Raw genomic sequence first — 12,421 nt, 5'->3', positions numbered from 1 at the left:
TACAGCATCCTGCCATGCGATTTCATTTGTCGCTAACCATCGGGAACCCTCACGTTAACCTTACATGTTACTCGAGTGGGAAAAAAAGTTAGCGTTCATCCTCCAGCTTCACTGTGTTTATGTTATGGTAACATAGCTGTGTCGCTAGCAATCACGTAGCAAATCATTATACCAAGTAGGCCGTTTCAATAACCCTACAAACGTCACAGCTTTTTAGTTTTCTGTCTTCATTTATGTTGGAAGTGATAGCAGAGCTGTACGTTTTAGTTTTTTCAGAAATCTCTCAGTCAGAACATGGTATATCATGTTTAGGTGGAAACTAGCGAGCTAACTTCCTGCTAACTTCTAACTCAGTTAAATTTAATAAATTCTGTTTTCATGGATGCCTGGATGCTAAAATTAATCGTTATACCTGGTAAAGTAGCAACGCTGATAAATTTCTTTTTTTTTTTTTTTTTTTTTTAAACATGAAAGAATTTAGACAGTTTTTAACTCTCAATGATGCCGCAGTGTTCGTTTGATTTTGGGACCTGAAGCGAACAGAGTTTTGGCTCCTGACTACGGTAGCCGTAATACTACCATCAAGCGGTGTGGCTTCATAGCTTACTAAAGTCGTACTAAAACATTTTTGGAAAGATTTTTGAGCGCCGTGTTCCACATAAAATTGGTTCAAGGTCAGTAAGCACAACCAGAATTCATACATACGGCGCACCGGATTACAAGGCGCACTGTCGATTTTTGAGAAAATTAAAGGATTTTAGGTGCGCCTTAGTGCGGAAAATACGGCTATGTAAAAGATGAAATGACAAAAAGATGGTGTTCTTTCCATGGAATCCTAAAGTTTGATTTGAAGTTCTGTGTTATGTCTGTGCTGTAGCTGCACCATAGCCTTAACATGCAGCTTTACAAAAATATAACTTCATGTACACATCATATGCTGTACAAAGTATATTTATTAGCACAATAAATATAATACAGCTGTGAAACAACATGTGATAGACTGCCAGTGTAGACAGCTCAGCTTAGTTTAACAAGTGACTAACAGGTGACTAAGCTAATTTTCAATTGGCTGTTTTAAAGGGGAAGCTCCACCGCTCAATCCTGATGTCCAACAAAATGTAATAAATTCTTCCTTTGCTCGTTTTCTACTTCTCAAAGTCTCAGAAAAATCTGACTTCATGTATTTTCTTTTTGTGTAATCCTGCTAATATAAGAAACTACAACAAAAGCGTTATGTCTGTGGTGGAGGTAACTAGTGCTGACGATTATTTCCTGTATTTATTCATGTATTACTTGAAACAAAATTTTTTTTTTTTTATTTTTATTTTTTTTTAAAACACCAGTAGAGAATGATAAATGTGAATATGTAAGCTTTTTTTTTTTATGTAATTTTTTTTTTTTTTTTTGTGGCTAACACTCAACAATCCAAAGATTCTTACATTAACTTTTTTTTTTGCTAAATTTTATTTTTATTAAGACATTATACGAGGTGAATGATTATCAAATTGCTGTTGTTGAACTTCTAATTGTTTTGGGAGCATTTTCAGTATTACCAGAACTCGACCAAGGCTGTTTTCTCTTCTTGCTTTTGTTTGCAGCAGATACAAACATAGACTGAGTGTGATGGTTTAAAGTTGGGGGGGATGAAAACAAGCCCTTTCAGTGATACCTTTTCTGATTGTTTAAAAAAAAAAAAGACTGTCTACATTACCACAAACCCATCTTAAGAATCTCTTTACTTAAAATTGAGCCATTGTTTATTAGCTGCACCCTACATCAATATAACAATATCTAACGGCGGCCCCCTCGGGCGTAAATCTAATCAGAACTTTGCCAATGCACCTTTGCTTTCCTCGTCTTTCATTTCCTTATAAACTCTGATGCTACACTGCCTGCAGCCTTACATTATGTGTACACGGCGAGAGAAACCTTGTGATAAACACTATGGGCTCTCATATGATGTTTGGTTAAATGTGGTCTGTACAACAGCTCGAGACAAGAAAACGTTTGCTGTTTACCAATGAGGTGATGGAGTTCGCTCTGATATTCTTTGTACCTAACCCTCTGCACAGGGAATCAATCTTTTCTGGCAGAGTGAACGTCTCATGGATGAAGTGCTGATGTAATGTGTGGAACTGTGCCATGAATTTAATGCAACCTTCGATGACCCACGTGGGGGGGGGGAAATGACCACTTGTGCCCTTATTTGACACCCATTCCCATACTAATGATGTAGACTGAAGAAGTCTACTGTTAAGCCTGTAATGTACAATTACTGCCCAAATGTGTGTTCTGATAAGCTGTTTTACTAATTAAACACTGTTGTATTGTGTGTTTTTTGTTTTGTTTGTTTGGTTTTTCCTTCTCTCCAATTGTCTCTATTACAGTTTATTGTAAAAGAAATTGAATTTTTTTTTTTGGGCTGCAGAGAAAGTAACTAAAAATGAAACTATCAAGGGCTTTGTTACTAAAAGGGCATATCTTATGAATAATGTTTTAAGGCTCTTGGTGAAAAGGATTTCTCCATGCCTTCCAGGTGAGGTAAAATATTAGGAACACCAAAAATGTGTTTCAGAAATGGCTATAATATCCTATAAGTAACCAGAACATTAATAACTGTTATAATTAATATGAGAGATCATACTTTCAATTATTTAACAGTCTAAGCATTGTCTCTCAATTTCCCCTTGGCATGAATAGGATTATTTTAATCACCACTAGCCTGCTGATGGAGAGCAGGCTAGATGAATCATCCTTGAAACTAATCAAAACTAATTACACTCTTCCAGTTTTGGTAAACCCTTGTGAGTTGTAGCCTCAGTGACCTGTTCTTATGTAACAAAAGTTACACTGGGGGAGTTCAATGCGTTGTGCCTTCAGAGATGCTCTTGCACATACCTCGTTTGTAATGAGTGGTTATTTTCAGTCTTTCTTTCCTATCAGCTGGAATCAGTCTGGCCATTCTCCTCTGACATTGGCAATGCTTTCTTGTGGAGAGAACTAACACTTGATGGGTCTGTCTAGCACAAACCCCTCGCTGGAACAATCAGAGACAATTCTACTACAACGACAAAAAGCATTAGACACAAGGCAGAACTCTTTGTGTGATCTCGTGCATGAGGGAGAGAACTGTGACGAGCGCTGCTCCTGACGCTCGAACCCCACAGAGATACTCCAGCAGTTAAAGAGATGGTTAGCACACAAAACTTACAAGTAGACGTAGCTGTATCAGTGGATAAGTTAAGCACCCAAGAGTGATAATGGTGTCTGGTATTTCAGACTATTGTAATGCAGATGAAAGGGCTATGTGCTGAGTTCAGAAGTGAGTGTAAACTCTGTATCACTACACAAAGCTCACGGCTGTAGTTTTGAGAGCTCTGGCTGCTCTGCATCAGCTGTTGATTCAGATAATACTGATACTGACCTTTTAAATAACAAGTTTATGACACTTGGCTTCTACATTTTCAGCCTCTTTAGGGGCATAACTGCACTCTATATAATATACCATATAAACCATATGTAATGGTGCCAGGGCATTTCTCAGGACGCAAGGTCCAATAAGAACTATGATAGTGGATGGTGGGGATTACCATCATTTTGGCTTGGCTATAGGTTTGGTGTCATGGCTATCTTTATTCTTGACTGCTTAATTAAATAACACTGCAGTTTAATATAGATGGACTCCCCCTTTTCAAAAGCGGTAGTCTTCAGCATTGTCTTAGAAAGCCAAAAAGTTTTGATCAGTTTTTAGGCCTATTTATTCACATTTTGAAGAATGACACTATTTACAATGGCTGACAGTTAAAGTATGTTCATTTGTGTGTGATGCACCTGCAAGAGCTTTCATTAAAAACATAAAGGCTCATAATGGTTATTCTGGTTGTGATAAATGTGTTCAAGGTGGTGAGCGGAAGGACGAAAAGTTAATGCAAAGTTAAGAACCGATGCTAATTGTCACTTAATGACTGATGAAGACCACCACTTGAATCAAATATCGTCTCCTTTGGGTGGTATAGTGAAAAGGGTTACAATGTTTCCCTTAGATTATATGCATTTATGTTGTCTTGGAGTCATAAGAAAACTCATAAACACATGGATGAAGGGCAAAGTACTTGCAACTAGCCGTCCAATCTGACCGTAAGGTAACTTTTAGTAAAATTGAAAGGACTGGGACCTTACACGCCAGTTGAGTTGAAGAAAGCTGCAGAAATTGATGCATACATTGTACAACACATACAACATATATTTTATGTTGGATGTAGGGTCTGTGGTAGGCATTACATTTACATACAATGTACACCAGCTAACATACCTGGGAGAAGAATATAGACTCCCTGGGCCTTAAGGTAATATCTCAACATTTCCTTATGAAAATGACTTGAATTGGTCAGATTAAACATCTCTTGTGAAAGACTCACTTGCCTTTATAGTAAATTATGAAAAGGCTTTCAGAAAAAACTGATGCAAACACATCACAACTGAAAAAAGTACATAGGATAATGCATCTGCATCATGATGGCCCACATGTGACTCAAATAGACCATTCAGAACAGGAGGGGATAACTGTGTAATGAGTTGTAGATGTCGCTGCTATCGTTTGCAATATTGTGAAAGTAGTTAATGACATGTTTGTAATCTTCCAAATGTTTTGTTACAAGGAGTCTTACTTCCAGTGTCCCCTACCGACACCCAGAATTAGTTGCCACTGAGTGTGGCAGTTGAACAGCAGTCTTGGTGTAACAAAGCTCAGCTAAGCTTAAATTGTCCCTTGTTCCTGGATAAATGGGGAGAAGCTTTCATGGCCTCCATATCCTCCTCTAGAAACGTTTAAGCAATAAGAAGTGAACTCTGTGATACATCAGACTTGCAGTCTGAAGACGAAAGCCAGACCAGTCTAAAAAGAACACCACAGAAAGACTGTTTGGATTACCAGCGGACGTTAAAACAATGCAGACAAAAACGTAAAAAACGAAAGAGTAATTATCAGGTCATCAAAGACTGGAACGACCAGAGTGGGTCCAACCGAAAAGTCTGGAAATGGTACATATTTCACTGGGAGCGACTTAACTTTGAACAAGCAAGGACATTTCTAATAACTCATTAGCTGTGTCCAAATTCAGAGGCTGCATCTTCCTGAAGCCGCATTTGTAGGCCGATTACGTCACAGCGATGCGACGAAGGCAGTCTAAATTTGAAGACTCCTCTAAATGCGGCCGACAAATGCGGCCTCCTTTTCCCCAGATTTGAAGGATGGGTCGGGTGTATCCTTTGTGGCTCAACCTATCCCAGAATTCATAGCGCGGTAGCCAATTTCAGTTTCCATTGTTGGAAACTGGAATTGGAATTGGCTGCTCGACCGATTACAAAAAAATAAAAAAACTTACTGGTTGAAAAGCTGTTGTTCTGCTGTCAGGTGTTTGAAAAGGTTTTACGAGCCAGCCCTTCAAGGGATAAACTGAGTCTTCAAGGATGTAATAAGCAGTATTCACTGAAGCTTCTCATGTGAGCTGGTAAGCGGTTTCCCCGGCTGGCTAACTCCCACAGTGTGGACAGTCTCTGAACCTGAGCGTCATGCAAGCTCTGTGGCAATCCAGCAAACACGTTCCAGTACCGACCTTTTCCATCAACAATACCCTAAATGATTATGTAGTGCGAGCCAGCCTTTACGGTTGAAATAGTATGATAGTGTTGTGGTGCTATGATGGATAGGTGGGAGCCATCAATAGCGCTCAAACAGTACGGGCGCCCCCACCTGTTCTCGATGTAGGCAGGCATTTCCCTGAACCTCCCCTCATCAGGAAAACAGATTTGCTCTGGTGCCAACAACGTCTCAGTTGCAGCACAAAACTCTTGCACACACAGACACACAGTTGTGATGCTTACTCCACAAAGATGTCCAGTACTCTCGCATTCTGAGCCAGTAGCAAGTTTACACGGTGCAATAGCCACTCTCTATTTCAAGGGCACACACTCACCAAAGGTTGTGTCTTGTTGCTCAGGAAGCTTAACATTTCTTAAGACATACTAAAGTTCTGCAATGAAATCACACCACTGGGAAGCTCGGCTGAATGCCCAGACCGATGGTTTGCACCAATAACTTTGCAACACTAGAGTAGACTTGTAGTCAAGACCGCCTAAACCAAGACAAAGTCAAGCCAAGACCAAGACCGAGATAAAAAAGTATTTAAACTGTTCCTATATATATATATATATATATATATATATATATATATATATATATATATATATATATACATATACATACACATATATATAGATCGATAGATATAGATATATCACACAGGCAAATGGGAATCATGAAGAGGCTGCTAGGAAAGCTGCAACCACCTGCAGAGGGTCAGGCAAGTCCTGAGGAGTCAGCTGAACGGTAAGAACAAGATCCGGGCCATCAACACCTACGCCCTGCCCGTGATCAGGTACCCTGTTGGGATAATAAGCTGGCCAAAGGAGGCGATAGAAGCCACTGACATCAAGACAAGGAAGCTCCTGACCATGCATGGAGGGTTTCACCCCAATTCCAGCACCCTGAGGCTGTACGCTAAACGGAAGGAAGGAGGCCGGGGAGTGGTGAGTGTCAGCACCACAGTCCAGGATGAGACAACGAACATCCACGAATACATCAATAAGCTGGCCCCAACTGACAGCGTGCTCAGCGAATACCTCAGGCAGCAGAAACCAAGGAATGAGGAGGAACAGGAGGAACCATCATGGAACGATAGGCCCCTGCACGGTATGTACCACCGGCAGAGGAAGTGGCTGACATCCAGAAATCCTACCAGTGGCTGGACAAAGCTGGACTGAAAGACAGCACAGAGGCACTAATCATGGCAGCACAGGAACAAGCACTAAGCACAAGATCCATAGAGGTTGGGGTCTATCACACCAGGTAAGACCCCAGGTGCAGGCTGTGTAAAGATGCCACTGAGACTAAGAACTTTGCTGCATGCGCTGTGGTTGCTTTGATTGCGAGGGAGGGGTTGGAGAAAGAAGACAGGATAGCGTCTTGAGCTGAAAATACATATTCATCATGCATCATCTTGAATTTAAACAGTAGAGGTCACCCTTGATCTCTTCTTGAGCACATCATTAGCTCAACAAGCTTCTGTGTGTTGGTGGCTCCCAGTAGGATTTACATAGTGTGCACGTTTGGAGAATCAGCCAATCATATCCCTAGAATAATCATGTGAAAGACTGCTGATGCTCCAGTATAATCTGACAGCTTTAAGTCACTCAGGTACTGACCTTAAATACAGATTGTATTGTTTAATAATAGCATGTATAAAGTGCTAATTTATATTAAGTTTTTGCTTCAATCATTTTTTTGAAATAGGAAGTGGTGATTCCTAAAATCAATCCATGTACCACAGTGGCATACCCGTCATAACCTCTTTGGAAACATTTGTAATGACTGACCCCCTCAGGCATCTGGTGTCCATCTCCGTCCTCTGTGGCTCTGTCTTGTGTATGAGGAGGCGATGTAGATAGGTCTGCCTTTTGCTTTTGACACCATTAACAGTAGTAATTTTATGGACGGTTTAAACAGTTACACATTGACTGAAAATTGTAGTTAAATTCATGTACGGCAAAATTGTTCTGCACCCTGCTCTGGTGGCTTCTGACCATCTTCAGATTTCACTTGGACTGCATGAGACAATTTCTGTAGAGAACAATCATATTTTTAAAAAGTATTTTAATGACAAATTTGAAATACAATAAGCTTAAAAAGTTGTTTAATAGGCCACAAGTGTAGTGTACCTGAGATGGCCGCAAATAGCTTCTTACTGTACAGTGGACACAGTCATACCTAATAAAGTGGCGGAGATTTTAAAATTGAGATGCGTGTTTGCGTAACCCATACTGTATGTTCACACTGAGAAACTGAGACAGAAAAAAGTCATAAAAAGTGTTCTTTAACCTTAATTAAATTACCATTGTGTGGGACCTGTATTGTGCCATTGCTGTTCAGATTCACTGCAGCTATGCACAGGGGCCACAACTGGCACTGTCAGTGGTGAGTAATGTGTCATTTGGAAGAGCAGTGCCACTGTGTGGCTGCACATAAGAGCGCCCGCTAGACAAACCATCGGTAATGAATTCAGAAGCTTAATATCTGAGAAGAAAGAGAAAGAAAATTAGAAATTTCAAATCATCTTCATGGAAAATTGCCAGCAGGCGCATGGTTCCTAATTTCCTTCTTTCTTTCTTTTCTTTTTTTTATGCATATTTCTCACACTGTTCACCAGAAGTTTTTACTTTTACTCCCTCTATTTTGAACAAATATCTGTACCTTCTACTTGCATTTTCAAAACGGGCTTGTTACATTTGGCTTAACATTTGAGGAATGTTATTATTTCAGGTCAGTGCAGCCCTTCAAACATCAAACTGATTTGAGCCTAAACAGTAACACGTGAAAGGCAAACCTGTTTGTGTTATAATCACCAGGGGACCTGGCATAAAAATAAATGAAAGAGGCAAAAACGTGTGCCATAGCGTCTTCTCGTTGGAGAACTCATGTTTAAAATTCACATGTTGGGTCTGTACATGTGGCTTTATGTTTTTTCATACTGTGAAACATGCTGCTAAACAAACTGAGGTTGACTGTGTAATTTAAAAGTTACATAAAAATAATATGGAGTTTAGTGCAGCATAAACAGGTTAGTTTGCTGTACTGTGGATTTAAACTGTGTGTGACTGGTGCACAGTTTGCGGTGCTCATGGTCAGAGTTTAGTCACATCTGTGTAGCAGATATTAATATGAAGTTAAGCTGATGATATTAGATTCATTCACTGAATTCCAGCTTCATACCAACTTTATACCAGTCCTGTTGTCCTGGCTCGAAATCAGCCAGGACAACAGGTAAAAATATCTGCTTACATCTTGTTGAATTCACTTTGGTCAACCTCTGTTCTTTTTAAGTGTGCTAATAAAATAAATTGACTTGATCTGCTAATTCAGCTTTAACCCCTGACTGTACTCATTTTCTGTTTAGAGGCAAACTCGCCCTCTATAATGTAGGCAACAGGAAATAGAGCTACTTAAAAAAAATTGTTTCTTTTTCTCTGCTCATGTTCTGCTTAACTGATTCAAGCTGAGTACATTTATTACGATTAAAAATGAAAGTTTTTACTCCCATGTACTAGTAATATTTAATTATTACATTAATATAGCACAAGCTTCAATTAGCTTTGCACAAAATAGCTGGTAGAAAACTACTTTTTACTTTCTTTGAGTATGTGGAGATCAGGGAAATATTTTACTGCTACTATTCATAACCATCATCATTACCATTACATTAATTATCATTTCATCAAAGCATTTATTCAGTAGATTACACATGTTCTTAGTTAAGATTATTACACCTATCACAGAGAGCTTCTGTCTGGAAAAAGGTCAGAAGCGTCAACAGGCGGGGTGAGGCCGAGTGCATTTTGAGGTCGAGACATACACACACACACACAAACAGTAGTTAGACTCATGTTTAGGTAACAAGTACTTTTTCACTTAGTTGAGTAAAGAAGTTGAATCAGTACCTCTGCTTTTTTAACACTAGTATCTGTACTTCTACTTAAGTACAGAATGTCTTTACTTTTGCCACCTCTGCTTGTCACACATCACCAAGTAAATTTTAATGGTAGACAATGATAGTACGAGTAAATACTATCCAAACTATGTACACCTTAATGCAATAAATTATTATGTCATAAATAAACTGTGATGTCATGAATTAACATTTGGAAAGAATTAATTGAGTGCACTTAACATGTTAAAGGCATTTTTGTGTTAAAGATGCACAGCATTTAATTTATTGCTAATGTTTAATATCAAATATATCATCTCAAAAGTAATTTTGACCCCAGAGCCTGCAAGATCCCTGAAGGGAGTCTCTTTAAAAAAAACTAAGGCTTTTCAGACGTTTAAGATCACTTGAAAAAATGGCAAAAAATCATATTTTGCATGGTTGGATCTTAACAAAGTTCGAAGTACAGCTTTAACATGCAGCAAGAAGAAATGAGTCTCTCACAGGACGCCATCACTGCTGAGGTGGGACACAGTCAGGCAGTCATTTGAAATTTCTTAAATGTTCCTGAGGGTTATAGAACAAAAAAGTCAAGTGGAAGACCCCCAAAAACTTTCACCAGCACTCAGCTGGAGGATCCAATTGGGTGTCCATCAAGACACTGGACAATCCTTGGCCCAAATGAATGCCGTGACTGGTGCTGACTGCAGCCCCATAACCATTAGCGGCATCTGAGACTGAAGGGCTTCAAAAACAAAACCCGTCTTCAAAGGTCTCGTCTCCTTGAACCACAGAACTAACTGTTTGGACTTTTCAACAGAGCACCAAACATGGGACATGGAAAGGTGGAAGAAAGTTTTATTCTCTGATGAGATAAAATTTAACCTTGATGGTCCTGATGGTTTTCAGCGTTACTGTCATGACAGATCCCACCTGAGATGCAGGGGGCGCTATAATGGTCTGAGGTGCTGTTTCCTTCAGTGGAGCTCAGGAGGTGCAGGGGCGTCAAATGGCTGCTTGCAATGTCCAGATGTTGCAGAGAGCATCCCTCAAGACTGAGGGACCTCGTCTGTCTGGTAAGGACTGGGTTTTTCAGTACATAATGCCCACAGACAAGGGACTTCTTCCAGGAGAATAACATCACTCTTTTGGATCATCCTCTGTGTTCCCCTGATCTAAACCCAATTAAGAACCTTTGGGGATGGATGGCAAGGGAAGTTTATAAAAATGGACAACAGTTTCAGACAGTAGGTGCCCTTCGTGCGTCCGTCTTCACCACTTGGAGAAATGTTCCCACTCACCTCATGGAAATGCTTGAATCAAGCATGCTGCAACAACATTTTGAAGAGATCAACAATAATGTGCTACTCTACTACTTGGAGCTACTCATTACTGAGTTCATGTTTGGAATTTTGATTTCTGTTTTGGTGGGGTTTACAGGGGTTTTTTTTTTGAAGGTGTGGTCCTAAACTTTTGATCAGCTGTAAAACAGCCTGTTTCAGTTTAAACGTTGTTTTCAATAAATTACATGCTGTAAAAAATGATTTGTCTCACTCCCATTTCTTCTTGTTGCATGTTGAAGCTCTGCTTGGAACCTTGTTAAGATCCAACCATGCAATATAGGATTTTTTTTTTTTTGCCATTTTTCAAGTGGTCTTAAACTTTTGATCGGGACTGTATGTAAATGACATGTTGATCTGCATCTGACTCTCTCTTCAGGCTAATCTTGAAACTTAATTGCTTTATATTGTATTTCCATGTCAACAGCTGTGCCCACTGGTCATTTAATAAGTGTAATGCGAGGTCAACTGAAAACTGTACCTAATTTAATTTACATTCATTTTCAGTGTTCTTTTCTATTTTCCAGTTTCCGTGTTTACGTCTAATGATAAAGTATGAACACAAGAGGGCAGTAGAATAATTAGTAACTACTTCATTTTTTGCCATCACAACAAGTGAGTGGCATCCCAATATGTTGTTGGCTTGCTTAAATTCCTTACTTTCATCCAACTAGATGTCTGCAGATTTGTTTAGACAGTGTGAAATATTTTTACCTTATTAATATTATTTTGTTGGCATCATGTCCTGTATTCTTCTTTTTTGTATTGCAGGATGGCACAGAATCAGTGGTGAAGGATGTCCTCCCCGGAGACAGCGTCCACAGCCTGCTCAGTATTCTGGACACTATCACTGTGAGCTCCTGTTTTTTCTCTCTAGGTTATGTCCTCATTTGCCTTCTGAAGTGTCTGTGTCAGTTTGATTTGTTTATTCTTTACCTTCATGCCCCTGAAACAAAATTAATGTACTTTGTATTTGCTGTAATTTGTTTATTTAAAGCTGCATCTTTTCGATTTTGTTTTTCTCTTCTTAAAATACATCATTGTCATCCTTTTCACACACTCAGATTGATGTTGTTTGGAACTGATTGTGCAGTAATGAACTCAAACCACTTATGTAATGTATAGAAAAAATCAGTTATTACAATAGAATAACTTTTTCATATCTTGTTACTTTGTTGCCATTGCATAGAAACCATTTAAACACTATCACACTTGTGGTTAGAGCTTTGAAGTGTTGACAGTTATTTAGGCCACATTAAAATGCTGCAAGCACAGGTACACGTACAGGTCACGTAATAAACCTTGGGGAAAGTATCCTTAGCCCAATTTATTACTTGGAGGACAGTTCCAAATAGATAGCTGTGAAAGATGTGGATGAGATTTCTGATTCTTATCTTCGATTTTGCCAGGGTTATCCAGCTCCAATATAAACTGTGTCGGCACGCGTGCAACTCGCTCAACCATTCTCACGCTTACTCCTTCAACCTTTCGACGTCGTGTTTAAGAGTTACCCTGGAGACACTTGTACGCGTCATTCAGGTA

At 39.3% G+C, this 12,421-nt stretch overlaps 1 long non-coding RNA gene across 1 annotated transcript in view; it reads right to left on the bottom strand.

Moving 5' to 3' along the window:
• The window catches only part of LOC120714343, an 873,031-nt gene extending 872,357 nt beyond the window's left edge, over window positions 1-674 (bottom strand). Inside the window, exon 1 of the long non-coding RNA XR_005691397.1 lies at window positions 608-674. This is a non-coding gene — a long non-coding RNA (uncharacterized LOC120714343). The remainder of the gene's footprint in view (window positions 1-607) is intronic.
• Between the last annotated feature and the right edge of the window lie 11,747 nt (window positions 675-12,421).

This window comes from Simochromis diagramma, unplaced genomic scaffold (assembly GCF_900408965.1).
Source record: "Simochromis diagramma unplaced genomic scaffold, fSimDia1.1 OVJJ01000596.1, whole genome shotgun sequence".
NCBI classification, from domain to species: Eukaryota; Metazoa; Chordata; class Actinopteri; order Cichliformes; family Cichlidae; genus Simochromis; species Simochromis diagramma.
Note: the sequence above shows the minus strand (reverse complement) of the source record. Positions and strands in the feature narration are given on the sequence as shown.